The 22418-nt window shown below is 34.6% G+C and overlaps 1 protein-coding gene and 1 non-coding gene across 4 annotated transcripts in view; both read left to right on the forward strand.

The window, feature by feature from the left end:
* The window catches only part of PDE4D (phosphodiesterase 4D), a 1617209-nt gene that overhangs the window by 227637 nt on the left and 1367154 nt on the right, over nucleotides 1–22418 (forward strand). The gene's annotated exons all lie outside the window — the stretch shown is intronic.
* Nucleotides 3220–3325, forward strand: LOC111541689. The gene has a single exon (XR_002731348.1). It is a non-coding gene; the product is annotated as a U6 spliceosomal RNA (small nuclear RNA).

The following is a 22418-nucleotide window of genomic DNA, read 5'->3' on the forward strand; positions in this document are numbered from 1 at the left end:
TGTGACCTGAGAACTTGCTGGCATGTACAAGTCAATTTTCTTAATAGCTTTTCTTGATTAGTCTATAGCTTGTCCAGTGAGTTGAAATGTCACATTTACTTATACTAAAATCTTATACTAGACATATTTGGGTGTCTGTGGCATCAAACCTCTTTTAATCATTTGTCTTTCTTGTCTAGAGATAGTGTCATAATATTTTCCTTGTTATAGGTTTCTAATACATTTTAAAATCTAGAATGACATAACTCCCATTGTATCTTTCTCTTTTGATCTTTTGAGAAAAAGAATTACCATGGAAATTAATACTTCTGTTTCTGTGTCATTGTTTACAGTATTTACAACTCTTATTTTGTTGTGAATTTTTTTCTTTTAATATATTCCTTAGTTTTATTTATATATTAGTTATGTTTGCATTTTAAAAAAGTGAGATAGGTGTATCTTTTAAAAAATAATCGTCAGGTATGGTGTTATGTTTGTAATAGCTATTAGCTATTACATTACTTTTAATGGCAAAAACCACAAATACTTTTGCAACAACCTAATATAATGAATTCAGTAGGCTTCCGTTGTTTATCTATGTTGTGGAATATAGTGTAATTCTGAAATAACTTACTTCTTATACCATTTTTGTTTTGCTTTTTTGGTTTAGGTCAATTTTTCTAAAAGTCTTTTTCTTTTGTTTCTGCTGTATATTTGTTTTACTATGTTCTGGTTTCGATTTCTTTCTGGATCAGTTTCATCACTTCATATTTTCTTACATTATTGCCACTGCATTAGTCTATCACATTAATCAGAATAGAATTGTATATGCTATTCTTTTGCATATTTTTAATCTTGTTTCTATATTTGGTCACATCTACTTTGTCATTTTTAATGAAATCTAAATTTTCTTGTCTTACTCTTGCAGAGTTCTACTTATTTAATTGCCCTTTTTCTGCTTTTATTTTTATTAACTCATTTTTCCCAACCTTCCTTGGAGTTCTGATCTTTTTCTAGGTTATTAAATGGATATGTCGTTCTGTTTTGATTTTTATTGATTCGTTCCTGTGACTTTTCTTCAGGTTATTTTGTTGACCTTTATTGAACTTCTCCAGTTTATTGAGTTGAATATTTTGTTATTTTATTTTATTCAATTTTTTAAATGATGAGAACCCTGAATGTCATGGGCTTTTTTTCCTTTTGAGTCCATCCTTTACCACACATTATTAGATTTTTATATAGATTTTTCAATTGTTCTTAACTTTAAAATAGTTTGCAATTGCAATTTGGATTTATTCTTTAGCCTGTGCCATTTAGAAATGTTTTATTTTAAGGTTTGCCTTTGCGTTTTTAATTTTAAAGGTTATCTTCTGATATTAATTCCCCTGGGTTATGTATATGTCTTTCACATACTTATGCATACTTATGGTTTATATAATTTCTATGTTTTATAGCTTTTATCTGCCTCTGTCTGATATATGAATAATTTTTGATCAACTTTTTACAAAAGTATTTTCTTTGTTTGAAGAATCCAAACTTTTAAATGTAACTGTTAGACCAACTTCATTAATTGAATTTATTCATATGCTTTATGGTCCTTTTAATTTTCCAGCTACTTTTTCTCTTCAAGAGAGTTTTGTTAGACTTTAGTACTGTATTTCTATTAGTTTATTCTTACAGTTTTAACTATGTGTGTGTGTGTATATACACACATTATATATATATAGATGCACACACATTGTAGTATATAATGTCTTAAGGGCTGCAACATTTCCTTAGAATCTATATTTTATTTGAAGCCAGCATACTTTATTTGTTTTAAGTTAAAAGTTTTATTTCTTCCTGGAATCTTGCAGGATTTCTTTTTTTTTTTTCTGTTTACTTAGTAGTTTAAAAAGTGCCAGATATGTTAAGGTTTAGGTCTTTTACTGATTTATTTTTTTCTTGGAGCCATGTCACTCATTTTCCTGAGGTTAGGAAAGTTTTCTTGGGATGTGTATTTGGTTATTGTTTCTGTTTTATTTCTCTGACTCTCCTCTGGGAATGCTGATGAGCTATATGTTAGCTCCCTAGTCTCTCTTTTTCAATTCTTTCTTCTTCTCTATCATACTTTTCTTTTCCTGTCTCCCTGTGAAGGCTTATAGAACTGTTAAATAATGCTTCAACCCACTGTCTTCAGTATCAATTAATTATTCTACTTTGCTTTTAGTTTCTATGTAATCATCCTTAAAAAAAATTCTCTCTCCCTTTTCATTTTACTCATTGTCCATTGCCTTGTTTAACCTGCCTGGAATCCTCTTCATTTCATCCTGTTTTCTTTCCATAGAGGCCAATCTCTTGGTTCTTTATTAAGGATACCAAGTAGTCTTCTAAGTTTTTCTTTTGAATTCTGCAGTAAACATTTTTCAGAGGTTTGTTCTGAATTTTTGGAGCACTGTTCTCTTTCCCCTGTTCTGTGTTTTGTATGTGTGTGTGTGTGTGTGTGTCTATATCTATATCTATATCTCTCCCAACTAAAATAACTAGAGAATCAAATATATATATATTTGTTTTATAATATATAATATATAAAATATATATTAAATATATAATATATAAAATATATATTAAATATATAATATATAAAATATATATTAAATATATAATATATAATATATAAAATATATATTAAATATATAATATATAATAAATATATATTATGTATTATCTATGTGTTTTATAATATATATATATATTTTACACAATTTTAAGTAAAGCCACAAAGATACCCAAATTGAAGTTTTTTGGTCCAGCTCTTTTTCTATTACAATGGTGGTGAAAACTTCAACATCCAGTTTACAGTTTAATGAACATTGTTGGGTTTAGTTGCCATTTCAATGACCATTTTCTGGTAATTTTTATTTAAAGTATCTCCTCTCAGTTAGCTTTTGATCTTTCAGCTTCTGCAGCCTGATTCTTTGATACCATAAGAAGTTATACATGGCATCTGTAATTCCCAACCTATCAGGATTGCTTCTCTGTGCTCTGTTCACCTTTTCTCCCCATTTCATCAACCAAAGGCTCTACTTCTGCAGACTAAGCCGTTTGGAACATGTGGCATTACGGGCCTCTCTCCCCTACTTTCTGCTCACTTTTTTTCTTAAAAATGCTGGAATGGTGGGAGAAAGAGCATTTGCCTCTAAGTAAAATTCCCCAAACCAAGAACTCTGGGTCCCTTTTATCCAGTAAAGAAAAGAAGGAGTGCTTGCTTTGGCAGCACATATACTAAAATTGGAACAATACAAAGAACATTAGCATGGCCCCACACCAGGATTACATGCAAGTTCCTGAAGCGTTCCATATTTTTTTACGTAATAGTAAAGGGTTCGAATCAAGAAGAAGAAATAACTATCCTAAATATATATGTACCCCATGCAGGAGCACCCAGATTCATAAAGCAAGTTCTTAGAGACCTACAAAGAGAGAGACTCCCACACAATAATAGTAGAAAACTTTAACACCTCACTGACAATATCAGACAGATCATTGAGACAGAAAATTAACAAAGATATTCAGAACCTGAACTCAGCTCTGGATCAAGTGGACCTGATACATATCTATAGTGTCTCCACTAAAAATTCTCCACTAAAAACAACAGAATATACATTCTTTCATAGCCATACAGCACTGACTGTAAAATTAATCACAACCAGAAGTAAAACATGCCTCAGCAAATGCAAAAGAACTGAAATCATAACAGTCTGTCAGATCACAGCACAATCAAATTAGAACTCAAGATTAAGAAATCCAGACATAACCACATAATTACATGGCAATTGAACAACCTGCTCTTGAATGACTCTTGGGTAAATAATGAAATTAAGGTAGAAATCAAGAAGTTCTTTGAAACTAATGAGAATACAGAGACAGCATACCAGAATCTCTGGGCTGTAGCTAAAGTGGTGTTAAGAAGGAAATTTAGGCTGGGCACAGTGGTTCATGCCTGTAATCCCAGCACTTTGGGAGGCCAAAGGGAGCAGATCATTTGAGGTCAGGAGTTCGAGGCCAGCCTGGCCAACATGGTTAAACCCTGTCTCTACTAAAAATACAAAAAGCAGCTGGGTGTGTGGCATGCACCTGTAGTCCCAACTACTTGGGAGCCTGAGGCAGGACGATCTCTTGGACCTGGGAGGCGGAGGTTGGAGTGAGCGAGATTGCGCCACTGCACTCCAGCCTGGGTGACAGAGTGAGACCCATTTCAAAAAATAAATAAGTAGAAATTTATAGCACTAAATTCCCACATCAAAAAGCTGGAAATATTTCAAATTAACAATCTAACATCACAACTAAAGGAACTAGAGAATCAAGAGCAAACAAAACCCTAAGCTAGCAGAAGACAAGAATAACCAAAATCAGTGTTGAATTGAAGGAGATAGAGACACAAAAATCCTTCAAAATGTCAACAAATCCAGGAGCTGTTGTTTTGATAAAATTAATAAATAGACTGCTAGCAAGACGAAAAAAGAATAAAAGAGAGAAGGATCAAATAAACACAATTAGGAATAATAAGGGGGATATCACCACTGACTCCACAGAAATTCAAATAACCATCAGAGAATACTTTAAACACCTCTATGTACATATATTAGAAAAACTAGAAGAAATGGGTAAATTCCTGGACACATACATCTTCCCAAGACTGAACCAGGAAGAAATTGGATCCCTGAACAGATCAATAACAAGTTCTGAAATTGAGACAGTAGTAAGTAACCTACTAACCAAAAAAAGCCCAGGACTAGAAGGATTCACGGCTGAATTCTACCAGAGGTACAAAGAAGAGCTAGTACTCTTTCTGCTGAAACTATTCCAAAAAATTGAATAGGAAGGACCCCTCCCTAACTTATTCTATGAGGCCGGCATCATCCTGATACCAAAACCTGGCAGATATATAACAAAAAAAGAAAACTTCAGGCCAATATTCTTGATGAACATTAATGCAAAAGTCCTCAATAAAATACTGACAAAACAAATCCAGCAGCACATCAAAAAGCTTATCAACTATGATCAAGTTGGCTTCATCTCTGGGATGCAAGGTTGTATCAACATATGCAAATCAATAAATGTTATTTATCATATAAAAAACTAAAGACAAAACCACATGATTATCTCAATAGATGCAGAAAAGGCCTTTGATAAAGTTCAGCATCCATTCATGTTAAAGACTCTCAATAAACTAGATATTGAATGAACATACCTCAAAATAATAAGAGCCATATATGACAAACCCACAGCCAATATCATACTGAATGGGCACAAAACAAGGATGCCCTCTGTCACCACTCCTATTCAACATAGTATTCTGGCCAGGGCAATCAGGCAAGAGACGGAAATAAATAGGAAGAGAGGAAGTCCAATTATCTTTGTTTGCAGATGACATGATCTTATATCTAGAAAACCGATAGTTTCAGCCCAAAAGCTTCTTAATCTGATAAGCAACTTCAGCAGTCAGGATACAAAATCAATGTGCAAAAATTGCTGGAATTCCTGTACACCAACAACAGGTAAGCAGAGAGCCAAATCATGAATGAACTCCCATTCACAATTACTACAGAAAGAATAAAATAGGAACAACGCTAACAAGGTAAGTGAAGGACATCTTCAAGGAGAACTACAAACCAGTGCTCAAAGAAATCAGAGATAACACAAATGGAACAACATTTCATGCTCATGGATGGGAAGAATCAATACTGTGAAAATGGTCATACTGAATAAAGTAATTTATATATTCAATGCTATTCCCATGAAACTACCATTGACGTTCTTCACAGAATTAGAAAAAACTATTTTAAAATTCATTTGCAACCAAAAAAGAGCCCAAATTGCCAAGACAAGCCTAAGCAAAAAGAACAAAGCTGGAGGCATCATGCTACCTGACTTCAAAATATACTACAAGGCTACAGTAGCCAAAACAGCATGGTATTGGTATAAGAACAGACACAGAGGGCCAGGCGCGGTGGCTCATGCCTGTAATCTCAACACTTTGGGAGGCGAAGGCAGGCAGATCACGAGATCAGGAGCTTGAGACCAGCCTGACCAACATGGTGAAACCCCATCTCTACTAAAAATACAAAAATTAGCCAGGTGTGGTGGCATGCGCCTGTAATCTCTGCTACTCTGGAGGCTGAGCCAGAAGAATTGCTTGAACCTGGGAGACAGAGGTTGCAGAGCTGAGATCATGCCACTGCACTCCAGCCTGGGCAACAGAGTGAGACTCCACCTCAAAAAAAAAAAAAAAAAAAAAGAAAGAAAGAAAAACAAAAGAACAGACACATAGACCAATGGAAGAGAATAGAGAACTCAGAAATAATACCACACACCTACCTACAACACCTGATCCTTGACAAATCTGACAGAAACAAGCAATGAGAAAAAGGATTCCCTACTTAATAAATGGTGCTGGGAGAAAGGGCTAGTCCTATGCAGAAAATTGAAATTTGACCCCTTCCTTACACCATATATAAAAATTAAGTCAGGTTGAATTAAAGACTTAAATGTAAAACCTAAGACCATAAAAACCCTAGAAGAAAATCTAGGCATTACCATTCAGGATATTAGGTACAGGCAAAGATTTCATGATGAAAATGCCAAAAACAATTGCAACAAAAGCAAAAATTGACAAATGGGATCTAATTAAACTAAAGAGCCCCTGCACAGAAAAAGAAAAAAAACTATCAGAGTGAACAGACAACCTACAGAATAGGAGAAAATTTTTGCAATCTGGCCGTCTGACAAAAGTCTAATATCCAGAACTTAAACAGATTTACAAGAAATAAACCAATGACCCAATTAAAAAGTGGGCAAAGGACATGAACAGACACTTTGCAAAAGAAAACATCCATGCAGCAAACAAGCGTCTGAAAAAAAGCTCATCACATCATTAGCGAAATGCAAATCAAAGCCACAATGAGATATTATCTCATCACCAGCTGTGATGAAAAATCAAAAAACAACAGATACTGGTAAGGTTGTAGAGAAAAAGGAATGCTTTTACACTGTTGGAGTGTAAATTAGTTCAATCATTTTGGAAGACAGTGTGGCAATTCCTTGAAGACCTTGAGGCAGAAATACTATTTGACCCAGCAATCCCATTACTGGGTATACACCCAAAGGAATATAAATCATTCTATTATAAAGATACATGCATGTGTATGTTCACTGCAGCACTATTTACAAAAGCAAAGACATGGAATCAACTTAAATGCCCACCAATGATAGACTGGATAAAGAAAATGTGGTACATATACACCATGGAATACTATGCAGCCATTAAAAAGGTCGAGTTCATGTCCTTTGCAGCGACATGGTTGGAGTTGGAAGCCACTATCCTCAGCAAACTAATGCAGGAATGGAAAACCAAACACCACATGTTCTTACTTATAAGTGGGAACTGTATGATGAGAACACATGGACACATGGGGGAACACCACACACTGGGACTTGTGGGGGTGGGATGGTTTGTGGGGAGGGATGGTATCAGGAAGAATAGGTAATATGTGGTAGGCTTAATATCTAGGTGGTGAGATGATCTGTGCAGCAACCACCATGGCACATGTTTACTTATGTAACAAACCTGCACATCCTGTACATGTACCCTTGAACTTAAAAGTTGAAGGAAAAAACAAAAGAAGGATATGTTCTTAGTTTTCTATGTCTACAAGCCAGTCAATTGGAAGTGAAAGCTGGGTATGCCATTGAATAACTAAATTCCCTTTAGGATTTCAAAGTTAGAACCTATCTTTCTCTTATAGATTATGGAATTGATTATCCGTTAGTTCTGGGTTTAAAGGCTGTCTTCAACGGTTTTAGTGACAAGTTGGTAACTGCAGCATTACATGATGTTAGCCAGAAGCTATTTTGAACCTGAAATTCCTATCAGAAGGTTGAAGAAAACCCAATTTTACTTTTATTTAGAGCTTATGTGCTAATCATTTAATTTTTAAATCTCTGACTCTACTTGGAATGAAGACACAATCCTGTAGTTAATATTGAAGTATGAGTTTTCAATTCTTTCCTTTCTTCCTTTTTTTTTTTTTTGAGGTAAGAATGTCTCAAAAGAATAAGTGAAACAGAGACTTAAAAGTTCCATGGTGACTGTTGAAATATAACGGAAATTGCACTGTGTTTGAATTTACTGTGATATATTCCTAATGTCTTATATTTGGTATGTTTCTCTTGTTGTTACTGCTGACACAAACCAAAGAAACAAGAATTTCTTTTATGCCACTGATTTTACAAACGTCATATAGAAAATGAAGGGTCAGATAATGGATGCTAATCATCCTCATTGATGGATACATTGACAAGAACACATAATTGAATTGCATACATTAGTGGAAGATAAAAAGCCATTTAACAAATTGTTCTTAATAGAGAAAAAAGTGATAGGAGAGCTAAAATTGATGTGAAAAACACAAGAGGAAGTTAAGGGATTAGAGTGGGAGGGAAATTAGTGAGTATCTATTTGTGTGCACGATTGCATTTCTGAAATAATTAGTTGCCTAGTTGTGTATCCAGATGTAGTAATTGTTGTTCCATAGTCATGATTTAAGTATTCTCTGTGTGTAATTTTCATTTGTATACAATTTTTTCAGAATCAAATTGCAGAGGAATATATTTGTTTGAAATTGCTCTAGGGATGTGTTTATAACCCATTTGGGAAAGAGTAGAAAGACTTTTTTCTCTTCCAAATGGCTGTGAAGGTGGATAACTTCTCTGATCTTTTAGTAAACACTTTTATATTAGTTGAATGGTATGCAGTTAGTCATAAACAGGAGAGATTGAGGAAAAATAGCATGCTTAATGCAAATAAATTTTCTGTACCTGATAAGTTAATTGGAATTTTTTCCTGTAATCTTTTTTTAAAAATTTTTCTCGCAGATGCTTGTTGATTTAAAGTAAGATAAAAAATAATTGTCAAACTATATATAAATCACAGCGAAATGATGATGAATTCATAGTTTTTGCTCAAGTAGAGGGATTATCTGGAATGAAAGTACAAAAAGAATTTGATAATTTAGAAGTACATTATTTTGAATGTACATTTGAACTAGCTAAAATTTCTACTCTACAGCTGACTGCACTAGCAGTTTATTAATCACATCCATAAACATGAGTCATCTACATTTAGAGTGGGCCTCACACTTGGAACATCTTGAAGATGTTTCTTCTTTGGCTGTGCTAAATTAAGCATGCATAGAAGTTATATTGTGTTAAAATTTCCACAATGAAATCTTATTGGCACTTCCTGTATAAGTGGCTGGGAATAGAAATTCTCATTTATGAATAAAAACACTTTGCCTTTTTATTTGAAGGTGAACCTATTAACCTTTGGTTATAGAATGATACCAGCAATTTTATTATAAAGGGTATTTCAGTAATCGGAACTGTGTTTTTATTATACAATTGGATAGAATGTATGATAAAATGAAATGAAAGAAATTTCATCAGAAGATTGAGTTAAAAAGTTTTTGGTGATGAAATTGAGATGATGTCCAGATTTATAGCATATTTGGTAACCATAACATATTTCTTGATATATTGATTTCCATATAAATGCTTATTTCTTCAAACACTTTAAATTTCATAGTATTTTCTCCCTTCTGTTATTAAGCAGTCCTATTCATAGTGGATCTTAGAAAATTATCCAGTGATTAATATTTCTCCATATTTGTAGCTTTCATTACTTTTTATTTCTGTTTTTGCCCAGGCTCCTCATTACAAGCCTGTTCTAATGTTACAAAACCTGGCAAACCTTACCCAAGAAGGGTAAAGTTTAGTATCTATGAATTTTGAAAATACTTGATGAGAGAAGTTGCTTTTAAATTATTTTGAATTTTATTAATACCAAAAATATGTGAAAAAGAGGAGCATGTACATTTTCCCAATATTCAAAGTTCATTCAATATACAAATAAACCTTTTCTTAAATTGTACTTTAAGTTCTGGGATACGTACGCAGAACGTGCAGGCTTGTTACATAGGTATACACGTGCCATGGTGGTTTGCTGCACCCATCAATCCATCATTTATATTAGGTATTTCTCCTAATGCCATCCCTACCCTTGCCCCCCACCTCCTGACAGTCCCTGGTGTGTGATGTTCCCCTCCCTGTGCCCATATGTTCTCACTGTTCAACTCCCACTTATGACTGAGAACATGTGGTGTTTGGTTTTCTGTTGCTGTGTTAGTTTGCTGAGAATGATGGTTTCCAGTTTCATACATGTCCCTGCAAAGGACATGAAATTCTTTTCTATGGTGGCATAGTATTCCATGGTATATATGCCACATTTTCTTTATCCAGTCTAATACTGATGGGCATTTGGGTTGGTTCCAAATCTTTGTAAGTTGTGAAAAGTGCTGCAATAAACATATGCGTGCATGTGTCTTTTGCAATAGCATGAGGGAAGGAGATTGGAAAACATTGACTCATTGTACAATTCAAATACGCCAACTTTGTCAAATTTTATTACAATTGGAAAGCACTTATGGTACTTATTAGAAAGAAAGTGTGTGTGCATGCGTATGTGTGTAAAAACATGGCTCTTTTAAGAAGGAGGCTTACCCAGTCATTTTTTTTGAATAATAGCTGCATTGGAGGTAAGAAAGTACCTCAAGACATTGTCTCTAATTGTACAGGAAAAAACAAAACAAATAAAGGAGATGAAGACTAGGCTGCTGTCATTCTGCGCCATCTCTGACATCTATCAAAAGCCTAGAGGCCCAAGAATACTTCCTCTCCAGGGTGCTATTGCATTATCTTCAGGGTCCTGAGTCTGAATGTTCCTATTTTATGTGAGCATTGCACCCAGAAGAATGGGTCAGAGCCTCTCCTATGGTCTGAATGTTTGTGTCCCTCTAAAATTCATGTGTTGAAGTCCTCACCTCCAGGTGATTGTATTAGGAGTTGAGGGCTCTAGGGGGTGTTTAGGTGATTCTCATGAATAGGACTGTTGCTCTTATAAAAGAGGCCGTAGGGATCTCAGTTAACTCTTCCACCATGTGAGGACACCATGAGAAGGTGCCATCTATGAGGAAGCTTCTCAAATTTGCTGGTTCCTTGATCTTGGACTTCCCAGTCTCCAGAATTGTGAGAAATAAATTACTACTGCTTATAAGCCACCGTGTTTGTGGCATTTTGTTTATAGTAGCCCAGGTGGACTAAGACAGCCTTTTAATAGGCAAGGGGATCTAAAGAAATAGGCGAACCAAGCAAGTCAGTCTGCAGCTCAGAAAATGCAAGTCCCCATTCAGGCAGCTGCCTGATGATGTTAGCTGTAATCTCCTGTGCTTGTGCCTGACTTACTGCCTCAGTTTAGCTTTGTGGTTCTCAAATGGGGGCAACTTTGACCATAGGGACATTAGGAAATGTCTGGAGACATTGTCACAGCTAGAGGAAGGGTGCTACTGCCATCTAGTTGGTAGAAGCCAGGGTTGCTGCTAAACATCCTACAGTGCACAGGACAGCACGTACTCCCATCCTAGCAAAGAGTCATCTGTAGGAATATTTGATAAAAGCCATCTACATAAAAGCCCAACAGCTCACATCATAATTACAGATGAAAGACGGCTCTTCCTATAAGATTGGGAACAAGGTAGTAATGTCTGTTCTTACATCTCTATTCAACATTTTACTGAAGGTCTTAGCAACAGTGCAAGAAGAATAATTAAAACGCATACGGTTTGCAGAGCAAGAAGTAAAGCAGATTTTATTCATGGATGACATAAATAGGTACTTAAATAACCATAAGGAATAGCTTCCAAAAAAGGGGCTTAAACTAATACATGAGTTTAGAAAGGTATCAGTATCTCAGTCAATACAAATTTAATCATGTTTATAAATACAATGGACAATTAAAACTAAATATTTAAAAATTTCATTTATTATAATGCCGGAAAATAGAAAATACTTGGTAGTAAATTTAATGAAATATGTCCACAATTCTTACACTGAAAACTATAATTTACCAAGAGAAATTTAAGACTTAAATAGTGGAGAGATACACTTTGCTCATTGATCAGAAGACTCAACAACAATTTAGGATATTAATTTTCCCTGAACTAATCTATATGTTCAAATTTATCTTAATCTTCATCACAGTGGCTTTTATTTTATAGGAATTGACAAACTTATTCTAAAATTTATATGGGAGAGTAAAGAAGGTAGAATAGTCAGAATAATCTTGAAAAAGTACAGCAATTCTACGTGACTCTACATTTCCTATAAGAATACAGTTGTACTAAAGATTATGAGGTTTTGACATAAGGATACACAAATAAATGACAGAAATAAAAGAGTCCGGAAATAGACACACATTTATACAGTAAATTGATTTTTTTCAAGACACCAAAGCAATTAAATAAAGGAATGGAGAGTCTTATTTACAAATGAAATTAGAATAAATTGATATTCGTATTGGAAAAAATAAATTTTCATTCTCTAAGTTCACACCTCAGACAAAAATTAATTCAAGATGGATTGGAGACCTAAAAGCAAAGGGTAAAACTCTGATACTTCAAGAACCGAACATGGCAGGATTCAGAACATAATAACCCTCAAAATTGGTAAATTAGACTGCTCATCAAAAGACATAATTAAGTAAATGAGTAAGGAAGCAACTAACAGGATAAAAATATTTGTAAAACATATCTGACAATGGACTTCAATCAATATCACATAAAGCACATCTACATTAATAAGATAAGGACCAAAGAAAATAGCTCAATAAAAATGAGCAAAGCATTTCAAGGGACACTTTATAAAAGTAAATATACAAATGGCCAATGAACACAGTAAAGAGTGCTCCATATCTTTCGGCTTCAGAGAAACGCATTTACAACCACAAAGAGATACCACCACACACCCACTGGAATGGACAAAATTAAAAAGGTTGAAAACACCAAATACTGGTGAGGAGTTAGAACCACTGAACTCTTATACTTGTTGATAGGAAAATTAAATTCCACTCCTATTATTTACCCAGAAGCAAATTTTATGTTACACATAAAAAATTATATTATACATAAATACTTGCTAAAATATTCATAAACCCATATATTCATAAACCCACATATTAATCAAAAGGAGAATCAGTAAACAAATTTTGTCACAGTTATACAATGGAATATTACTCAGCAACAAAAATGAATGAACTACTGATACCTGCAACTAAATGAGTGACTCTCAAAGACGAAACGCTGAGTGAAGGAATCGAGACAAAAAGGGAATACATCTGGTATGATTCCATTTCTAGAAAGTTGTAGAACAAAACTAAGGTTAGAGAAAGGTGATTGCCTCTGAGACGGAAGACTGACCAGAAAGAGAGATGAAAGAACTTTCTAGGGAGATGGAAATGTTCTGTATCTTAAGGATGTGGGTTACATCTTTTTTTTTTTTTTTTTTTTTTTTGAGACGGAGTCTGGGTCTGTTGCCCAGGCTGGAGTGCGGTGGCACCATTTCGGCTCACTGCAAGCTCCGCCTCCCAGGTTCAAGCGTTTCTTCTCCCTCAGCCTCCCGGGTAGCTCGGACTACAGGCACCTGCTACCGGGCTCGGCTAAGTTTTTGTATTTTTAGTATAGACGGGGTTTCACCGTGTTAGCCAGGATGGTCTCGATCTCCTGACCTCGTGATCTGCCTCCCAAAGTGTTGGGATTACAGGCGTGAGCCACTGCGCCCGGCCAGGTTACATCTTTTTAAGAATTTTAAGTAAATTGGTAGTCTGTGTTCAGGAATCCTTCTAATCACTCTTCAACAGGGATGGCTTATGAAATAGTTTATCAGTTTTTTTTTTTTTTTTTTTTTTTTTTTCTGATGAGGGGAGGCTGAGGCAGGAGAATTGCTTGAACCTGGGGGGCAGAGGTTTCAGCGAACCGAGATCATGACACTTCACTCCAACCTGGGTGAAAGAGTGAAACGCCGTCTCAAAAAAAAAAAAAAAAAAAAAAAAAAAAAAAAAAAAAGGAATTTACACTCTTGAAAATAAGTATTTCATAAGGAAACTTTAGAGTTTTCCAATATATATGATCAAACAAGGACCTGTTATCATTTTGAAGCATGTCATAATAGAGAGAAGATAGTTCAAAATTAAGTCATATGTTCCAACAACACCATGATTATGGAAACTAGTCTCAGAATTGAGAGTAATTAAAGCTTTTTGTTTTTACTGGTATCAATAAATGGTATTACTCAATTCATTGACAGTACTAGTCTTTGCAATATCTTTTGTTGGGGAATAGGGAGAGGACCTGTTCATCTAGTTAGAAACACGTCTACATTTTAGGAATAAAATATTTTACATATACTTTTTGTTATTAAATCTGCAAACTCTAGAATTGGAAGAAATAGCTTTCATAACTCTTCACAGCAAAAGTTATCAATGTTTGATAGAATTAATTTAAACATTCAGTAGAATTAGACTTGTTTGGAAGGATTGTAGGATCTTTGGCAAGAAGTGTATTTTATGTCGTTTCAGATGTATACCATTTTCTCTTAAGGTTTACAAGTTAATCAATAAAGATTCTTGGCAGAGCTAAGTACAAAAGAACAATTTGTATTTAGCATACCAAATGGATCTAAGTCTTAAGTGTTATTTGATATCTTGAAATGTTTGGCTTTCAACTTCGTTTAAATGAATAGTGTGTATACAGCGAAGATAGGCTTTAGCCATGCCTAGACCCTCTGGATTCTCTCATAATCCTCAGTTATTGTAAACCAAATTTAGTAAATCCAAAAGGATACTTTGTTTTGGCTGCATGGTATTATTGGAAAACAGTAAAAATTTTATTCTTTAAATAATGTGTTTTTCTATTAAGAAAAATAATGTCTATCTTTATAGAGATAGTTATTTCAAAATATAGTTTTCAATATGTACTTGTGGGTATGAACATAAACAAACACGTGCACACACACAGAGTTTGACATCATATCTAAAATGTTGAACCCTACTTTTCTACTTAACAGGAATGTTTACCTATGTAACAAAAAAGTCTGTATAATGTGTCTGTATTATGTGTATTATACGAATTATATATCCTGATTTACTTAACCATTCTTTTATTGTTAGTCATTTTCCCATATTATATACAAATTATTCGGAACACCTGTGTGCATACATTTTTATTTACACTTTGGATTGTTTGCTTAGAATAGATTCCCAGAAGTGAAACTGCCAGGTCAAAGGCTTTTCTCAATTTATTTTTCAAAGAGAAATTCCCACTGTATTCTATTCAAGTATGCTTGTCTCACTGCCCACTTGCTAGCCTTACATGTTTTTTTTTTTTTTTAATTTTGTTTTTTATAAATGGAATCTCGTTGTTTTAGTTTGCATCTCTTGGATTACTAGTGAGTTTGAAATTTAAAAACCTGTCTTTTCAGGCCTTTGTCTTTTAGGGTTTTTAGGATTTTCTTAATGATCAGCATCATCTTTTCTCTAAAAATGTTATATTTGTTCATTATATTGTAATAGTTTTTTTTTTTTGCATTTAGCTATTAAGCTTTTAATTATATATTTGATTTTTAATTTAGAAAAGTAAAATTTTCTTCATGGAGTTCTTTTTTAAATTGAATTCTTTGGCATTTTTATTATTTTGTTCGAAGAACCCTATGGGCAAGTGGAATCTTACACTTTTATTACCTGAATAGCAAATGTCATTCATAGTTTGATATTTAATCTGTGGCATAAAGTTGACTTTTATTTTTGGAGTATCCTTGCTTTAAAACTACAACTAAAGGAAGGCAGATGGTTAGCTTGTTTTCTCATTTCCTGAAAATGTCCAAGTTGGAACCAATATTATCAGTCTGTAATGGAGGTTGGCAATGTCAAGATGGTTTGTGTCCGTGTCAAGATGTTGAATCAGTGTTCAGGTCATTGCTTATTAAAGATGTTGCTCTTTGGATAAACAGGAAACCCAGAAAAAAGATACTAACAATTTCTGATGCTACCTCACATTCCTTCGAGACAGTGCAGAACATTTTGTTCTTTAGAAAATATTCAGGTCTTCTTCTTAGTGTTACAGCACTTACTATTTGTCTATTTGTATTATTGGCTTGTGCCCCTTTTTTGGGGAGTTACAAATACATTAGGGGAAAGAGTATTTTTAAAAATCATCATGCCTTTGCTTTATCTATGTCTATATACTCTCCTATTTATTATTATTATTTTTATTTTTGAGACAGGGTCTCACTCCAATTGCCCAGGCTGCAGTGCAGTAGTGCAATCACCACTGCACTGCAGCCTCCATTTCCCCAGGCTCAGGTGATTCTCCCACCTCAGCCTCCTGAGTAGCTGGGACCACAGGTGTGCGCCACCATGCACAGCGAACTTTTTGTATTTTTAGTAGAAATGGGGTTTCACTCTGTTGCCCAGGCTGGTCTCAAACTCCTGAGCTCAAGCAATCCGCCCACTTTGGCCTGCTAAAGTGCTTGGATTACAGGTGTGAGCCACCACTCCCAGCCTCCTCTTTGTTATTCTATATGTATTTTTTATATTAATGTATAATTTTTTTCAAGTATGGGTTATTCTGTATGAACAAACCACTAATTATCTGCTCTTCTATAGTCATTTCTTATTAGATGTGTCAGTTCTTAATTTTACCAAACATTTTTTTTTGTTCCTTATACATTTTGTTTCCTTGAGATCTTCAGAATGTAAATCAATCTCCATTCTGTTATGATTTATAATCATTTACTTCTCAGATGATTCCTCCTTTAGTGCTTTGTGCTTTCTGTTATTATATTCTTATTACTTTTGATCTTTTATTGTTCTAATTTCACCTCTTCTCAACCCATTCCCACACTGGCAACTGTTACCTGAATGGCTGGTCAGATGGAATCCACATATGTTCCATATGCATGTATAGATTTTACTCAAGCCACTAGTAGAGACACTATTCCTACTCACACATATGAGTACCAGCTTCTCTGTGATGCAGCAATCATATCTTGACATATCTAGAAAGTTTCATCCTCATCAATAAATTATTTCATCTTTCCCCAAAAGGGAATTTCACATTAACCCACCCAATTTAACAATTTAGGAAAAATCAATTCAGTGACATGAGATAAAAGATGGGCTGTCAAAATTGCAGTGTCTCTAAGGTGATTCTTTTTGACCAGACTAGAAATACTAATCTGACACTACTTTAGTTGGGGTTTCCTGGTACATTTCCATGCCATAAAAATTTCAATGAAACGGAACAAATTGCACATTTAATTATAGTTTCAAAAATTTACATTCTTGGATGAAACTTTTTCTCTTGTCCCACTCTTGCCATAATTGCTACATTGTCTACTGTTAATTTGCATTTTAACTGAGCTTTAAACATTTAAGCAGAGGATGATCCAATCGGAGATTCTATAACCATCTCAGTAATTGGTAGGCAAGTTATTTTTTATTGCTATTTTAGCAGTTGGGAAGTCTCCTCTACAGGGGTGGGGAAAGAGTTGATAACCTTCAAAACAGACTTTTTACTTTGGGACTGTGATGAGAGAAACAGAACAGAAGTTAAGAATGGTGAAATTAGAAGAGACAGATGGTGAGAGATTTTCATGATTTATAGGATCACCCAAATTGTCTAAAATTTACGCCAGAACTTTTTACCAGTTAGGGCAAAATATCATGCTTATTTTGGACTCCTGTAGGTACATTTAAATCAGACATACTGGACTTTGCATTCTGTTATTTTTTTGAGGGGGGTGATATTTAAGGAATTCTAGAAACAACCTACTTTAGACTTAGTGTTTCCAGCAACTAACAAATTTAAATGTTATAAACATTTTTCTAAAGCATTTTCCTTTAAACCACTCTGGGGAAAGACATGAATGTAAGATGACTGATTCTTAGATTATCTGCATTTAGAACAACCTTCTTTTAGCTGCAAAAACGTAGTGATGGTGTTCTCAATGTGAGACGGGGAAGATTTTAGTAGGCACAGCAGCTGTTAACTCAAATATAGTTATACATGTTCCTTCTGCGTTTTCTTGTAGGTGAATCAGCAGTTTAGTTTATTATGAAAAAATAGCAATCTATAAGATGATTCTGAAAAATGAATTCTCAGAAATTTAAGGTACACACATGACATGATTTGGTGAATATGAAGTGCTGAAGTGAAATACTCATATCCCATTATGATCATTGATGTTCTTGTTGCAATTATGGTCATCATGTCAAGAATAGAATCAATTTGATGTGATTGAAAATAACAAAAATGCTTTATGTTTTTAGAGAAAATATAAATGATTCATTGTAAATGAGAAACCTCAAACTGAAAGCACATAAAATACCAGCTATGAGTGTTGCATTTTGAAGTCTCTGACTACATGACAGTTGTCTGTGAAATAAAATATCCAGTTATAATATTATTTATAGTTAAAAAATCTTTTTGCACACATATCACTAGTTAACTATTTTTAGCCCCATCTTTCCTATGTGCCCAGCAGTGAGCTAAAAGCTGTGCATTTAAGGCATTCTTCATTTTATTTTTGTTTTGTTTTATTTTGTTATTTGTAGAGATGGAGAGACCAAACAAAAAGATGTCAAACTTTTCTGGGGGTGAAGAGGACATTTGCATTTTGAATTTAGAAACCTAAATTAGAGGTTTAGGAAGACTCATAAATGTATAGCAGAGGTTTGGTGGTCAAAGCTAGAAGCTGACCATCACGATGGGGCAAATAATCATTTAACCTCTTCCTCTAAGTATTTGATGTAAGATCATCAGTATATTTCATCTGTGACATTATCCAAGAAGAAGATGAATTTGAGGGAAACAATGCTTGCGGATTTGAGGGGGAAAAATGCTTGCAGTAGTTAGTCTCAAAATAGCCCTAGGTGATGATAATCCTTGCACAAACACAGCACACTGTTAGAACAGACAAAAGTCTGCGGTGGTTAAGAAGACCCCTGTTCCATGGAATCTTTCAATCACTTCCAGAAATACGATTTAATTAAATCAATATTTTATTTAGCTCTAGGTACAATATTGATGCTAAAGAAGTTCTTGTTGAACCAACAAATGGATGCTCCTTTAAAATGCTGGTGGCATCATAAATGGCATGTTAGCATTAGGTACCTCCCTCTAGGAGCTTACACATAAAAACAAATGTACACAAATAGCAATAATCAAATAAAATATTAGGGGATTGTATCAAAGGAAAGCTAGTGACAACTGTTGATTTAAAGATTCAGCCATTTCAAAGTTGTAGAAATTTTAGGGATATAAACTATAGAGTCCAGAGAAAGTATAAACAATATTTCTGCCAAGGATGGGAATTGTGAGGCACGAATGGATATTGCCATAAGGAAGAAGTGGCATTTGAGCTGGGTAGGACTTTTACATTCAGAAATGTAAATAGGCACGTGTAGAGAAAAGGAGGCAGAGGATTCCGGATGGAGGGAATTTATTAATTCTTCATTTTACATTTACTGATTACTTCCTATGTACAAGAAACTAAACTAAGTGCTAGGAACACAGGGTAAATAAGAATTTTAATTCTTTGAAGAGCCTCCCCGCAGTAGAGGAAACACGTACTTGCAAGAGGCAATCTATGGTGCTCTAAGGCCTGAAGGGGGCGCCTCTCCTACACAGCAATAAGAGGGTGGAGTTTATTCTCATGGCACCTCAACCCAACTGACAGCTAAGGGAACTGCATTTTCCAGCAGAAGGTGCATTTTGTATATTTGTATCCTGTTTTGTACACTGCTTTGTGCTGAAGTTATTCAGGCATTTCTCTTCCCTCTAGACCTTAAGTTCATGGAGGCCACAAGCTAGGTTTTACCATTTTTGTATCCCTCTGTGCTGTCTAGAGTAGTGCCTTGGACACACAGTAAGCATTAAAGACTTTCCGATTATAATTAAGTTTTGTTTTTACTGGGAAATAAAATAGGTCTTATAGAAGGCATGGTTGTCCTATTCTTCACTAATCTAGTCTTTCATAGTCTTTACAGTGTGTTGTGTGGCAGAGGCCAACAGCAGTTAATCCTGTGTTGAAGCCATACCTTTCATACTTGAAGTTATTTTTGAATAGTGAAAACTTTGCAGGAAGTTCGCATCCCTTTGTGGCTAAGGTGTTTTCTATTAAGGGGGAAACAAAGAGAGAAACATTAACAAGCTACTCTTCTCATTTATTTCTTTTAAAGTTAATTGTTAAAAAGTCACCTTTTACCCCAATTTCACATTGAATTTAAGTTCATTCCTACCTATCTGACACTAAGTCAATATTCTGAGATTGTTTCGGAGGCTTATTTTTCCTCAGCTGTAAACTGAATTACCTTTTAAACGATTTTTCTAGCTAACAGTAAATGGTCCATAAAACATATGAATAAAAATGAGGACAAACATTTCATGCTTAAATAGCTATAATGGTAGTCGATGTAAAGGGCTGGAGTTTCAAAAATAGCCAGTGACAAATCTCTTAGCGGCCACACCATATTATCTGTGGTTTTTGCAAAAGTGTCGTTTGCAGCTATTCTGACACACATCTTACTCTAGTTGGTAATTTATGATGTTTTATTTTATGTAAACAATTGTCTGTCTATCTTTGGAGTACAAATATCTATGGAGATCAAATGTAAGAAAAAAGTGGTCATGAGTTGGTTTCATTGTTGTCAAAAATGGTCTTTAAGAATGTTGTTTTTCTTTAGACAATACTACTTAAGTATCTACAATAGCTTGTTGTATCTCATGGGAATGGTATTACTTTACAGCTTCTTCCAGGGTATGTGTCAATCTCCTCTCTCACTAAGGAAACAGACAAATTCTGCTATTTCTTAAATAGTTTTTTTGTGGCACTTATAAGAATTATCATGTTTCCCAGGTTGTTGTGACAGATTGAAGATAGCTATGCCTGAATTCATGGTGAAGGATATGAGAACGTGTAGTGTTAAATGGGCGTCCTGTTTGCCTGAAGTTGTCCAATCAAAATGTCTTCACTGATACCAGCTATTTTCTTAAAGCTCTGTATTTGCTCAGAAACACTGAAATGTTCCTGTCCCTTTTACTTGTGCACTATGAAACATTTTAGAATGCTTTTCAAATCTCGAAATCTGGTGATTGCATTTGAAACAGTTTTATAAACATGCAAACCCAGTCACGTGATCTGCTGGTTTTTTGTTGAAACTGCCACTCACATGCCAAGGTTTGTACAAATAGACCCGAAAGGAATTCTCAAGGTCATTTTATTGCAATCCATCTTTGATAAATTTGGGAACTTGTGGGCACCACATCACTCTATGAACTTGTAGCAGGGAGCTGAGGCTGGCAAGGTAATATCTCTTTGTTTTCACTTTAGTAGTTTTATATTCATACATAGCTTTTCTTCTTAGGGTAGAAGTCTTCCTCTGCTAACCTTCTTTTGCTGTCTTGATTTTTCTGAAATCTCATTTTTTAAAAATTCTTCAACTCCCAAACAGATTTGTTGTTTTTCTTCTCTGTAATTTTTTATTCATATCTGTGTATTTTGATTAAGGTGTTTTTCTAGTTGTAATGGAGAGCATTAGGCAGGTTATTTTTTTGTTTGTTCTTTTCTAAATAATCAGGACTTTACACAAAGTTACACACTCAAGAAGCAACAGCAGAATCCTTATTCTAGATATTTTTCAGCAGAGTGCCTTAGCAGACATTATGTCCTCTCTAAAGTCTGCACACCAATGTCTATGACATTCTAGACAGCTACTGTTCAGTACACCTTTGTACTTCAGGTCCCCTTTGTGGTGGTGCATGTTTGCCAAGAGTCCCAAATCTGTTAATGACTGTTGTACTTGCTATTATATCATATCATATTATTATGTAGACTGATGTAACATATAAGTGAAGTGTTTATATGAAAACTAAATAGAATGCTAGTAAATATGCTAAAAAAATTACTGTAGAACTAGGTGTAGGTGAGCCAATCATAAAAGATTGGGAGGAAATGTGAATGATTCTTAACTCAGATTGCTTCTCGAGTGCCTTAACTTCTCAATTACAAAGAAATACTGTAAGTCATAGATGATGCATAATGGATGTTTTTGATGTAAGACAGCTTAGAAATCTAAAAGATTCAAACTCAAAGCAAAGGCCTTGGCTCTACATCAAGAGTAGCCAACTATGTGCATTTATTTATTTATTTATTTATTTATTTATTTATTTATTTATTTTTTAATCTTTCACCCATTTTTTTTATTATTATACTTTAAGTTCTAGGGTACATGTGCATAATGTGCAGGTTTACTACATATGTATACATGTGCCATGTTGGTGTGCTGCACCCATCAACTCGTCAGCACCCATCAATTCATCATTTACATCAGGTATAACTCCCCAGTGCAATCCCTCCCCCCTCCCCTCTCCCCATGATAGGCCCCAGTGTGTGATGTTCCCCTTCCCGAGTCCAAGTGATCTCATTGTTCAGTTCCCACCTATGAGTGAGAA

Source organism: Piliocolobus tephrosceles, chromosome 4, assembly GCF_002776525.5.
Source record: "Piliocolobus tephrosceles isolate RC106 chromosome 4, ASM277652v3, whole genome shotgun sequence".
NCBI lineage: Eukaryota > Metazoa > Chordata > Mammalia > Primates > Cercopithecidae > Piliocolobus > Piliocolobus tephrosceles.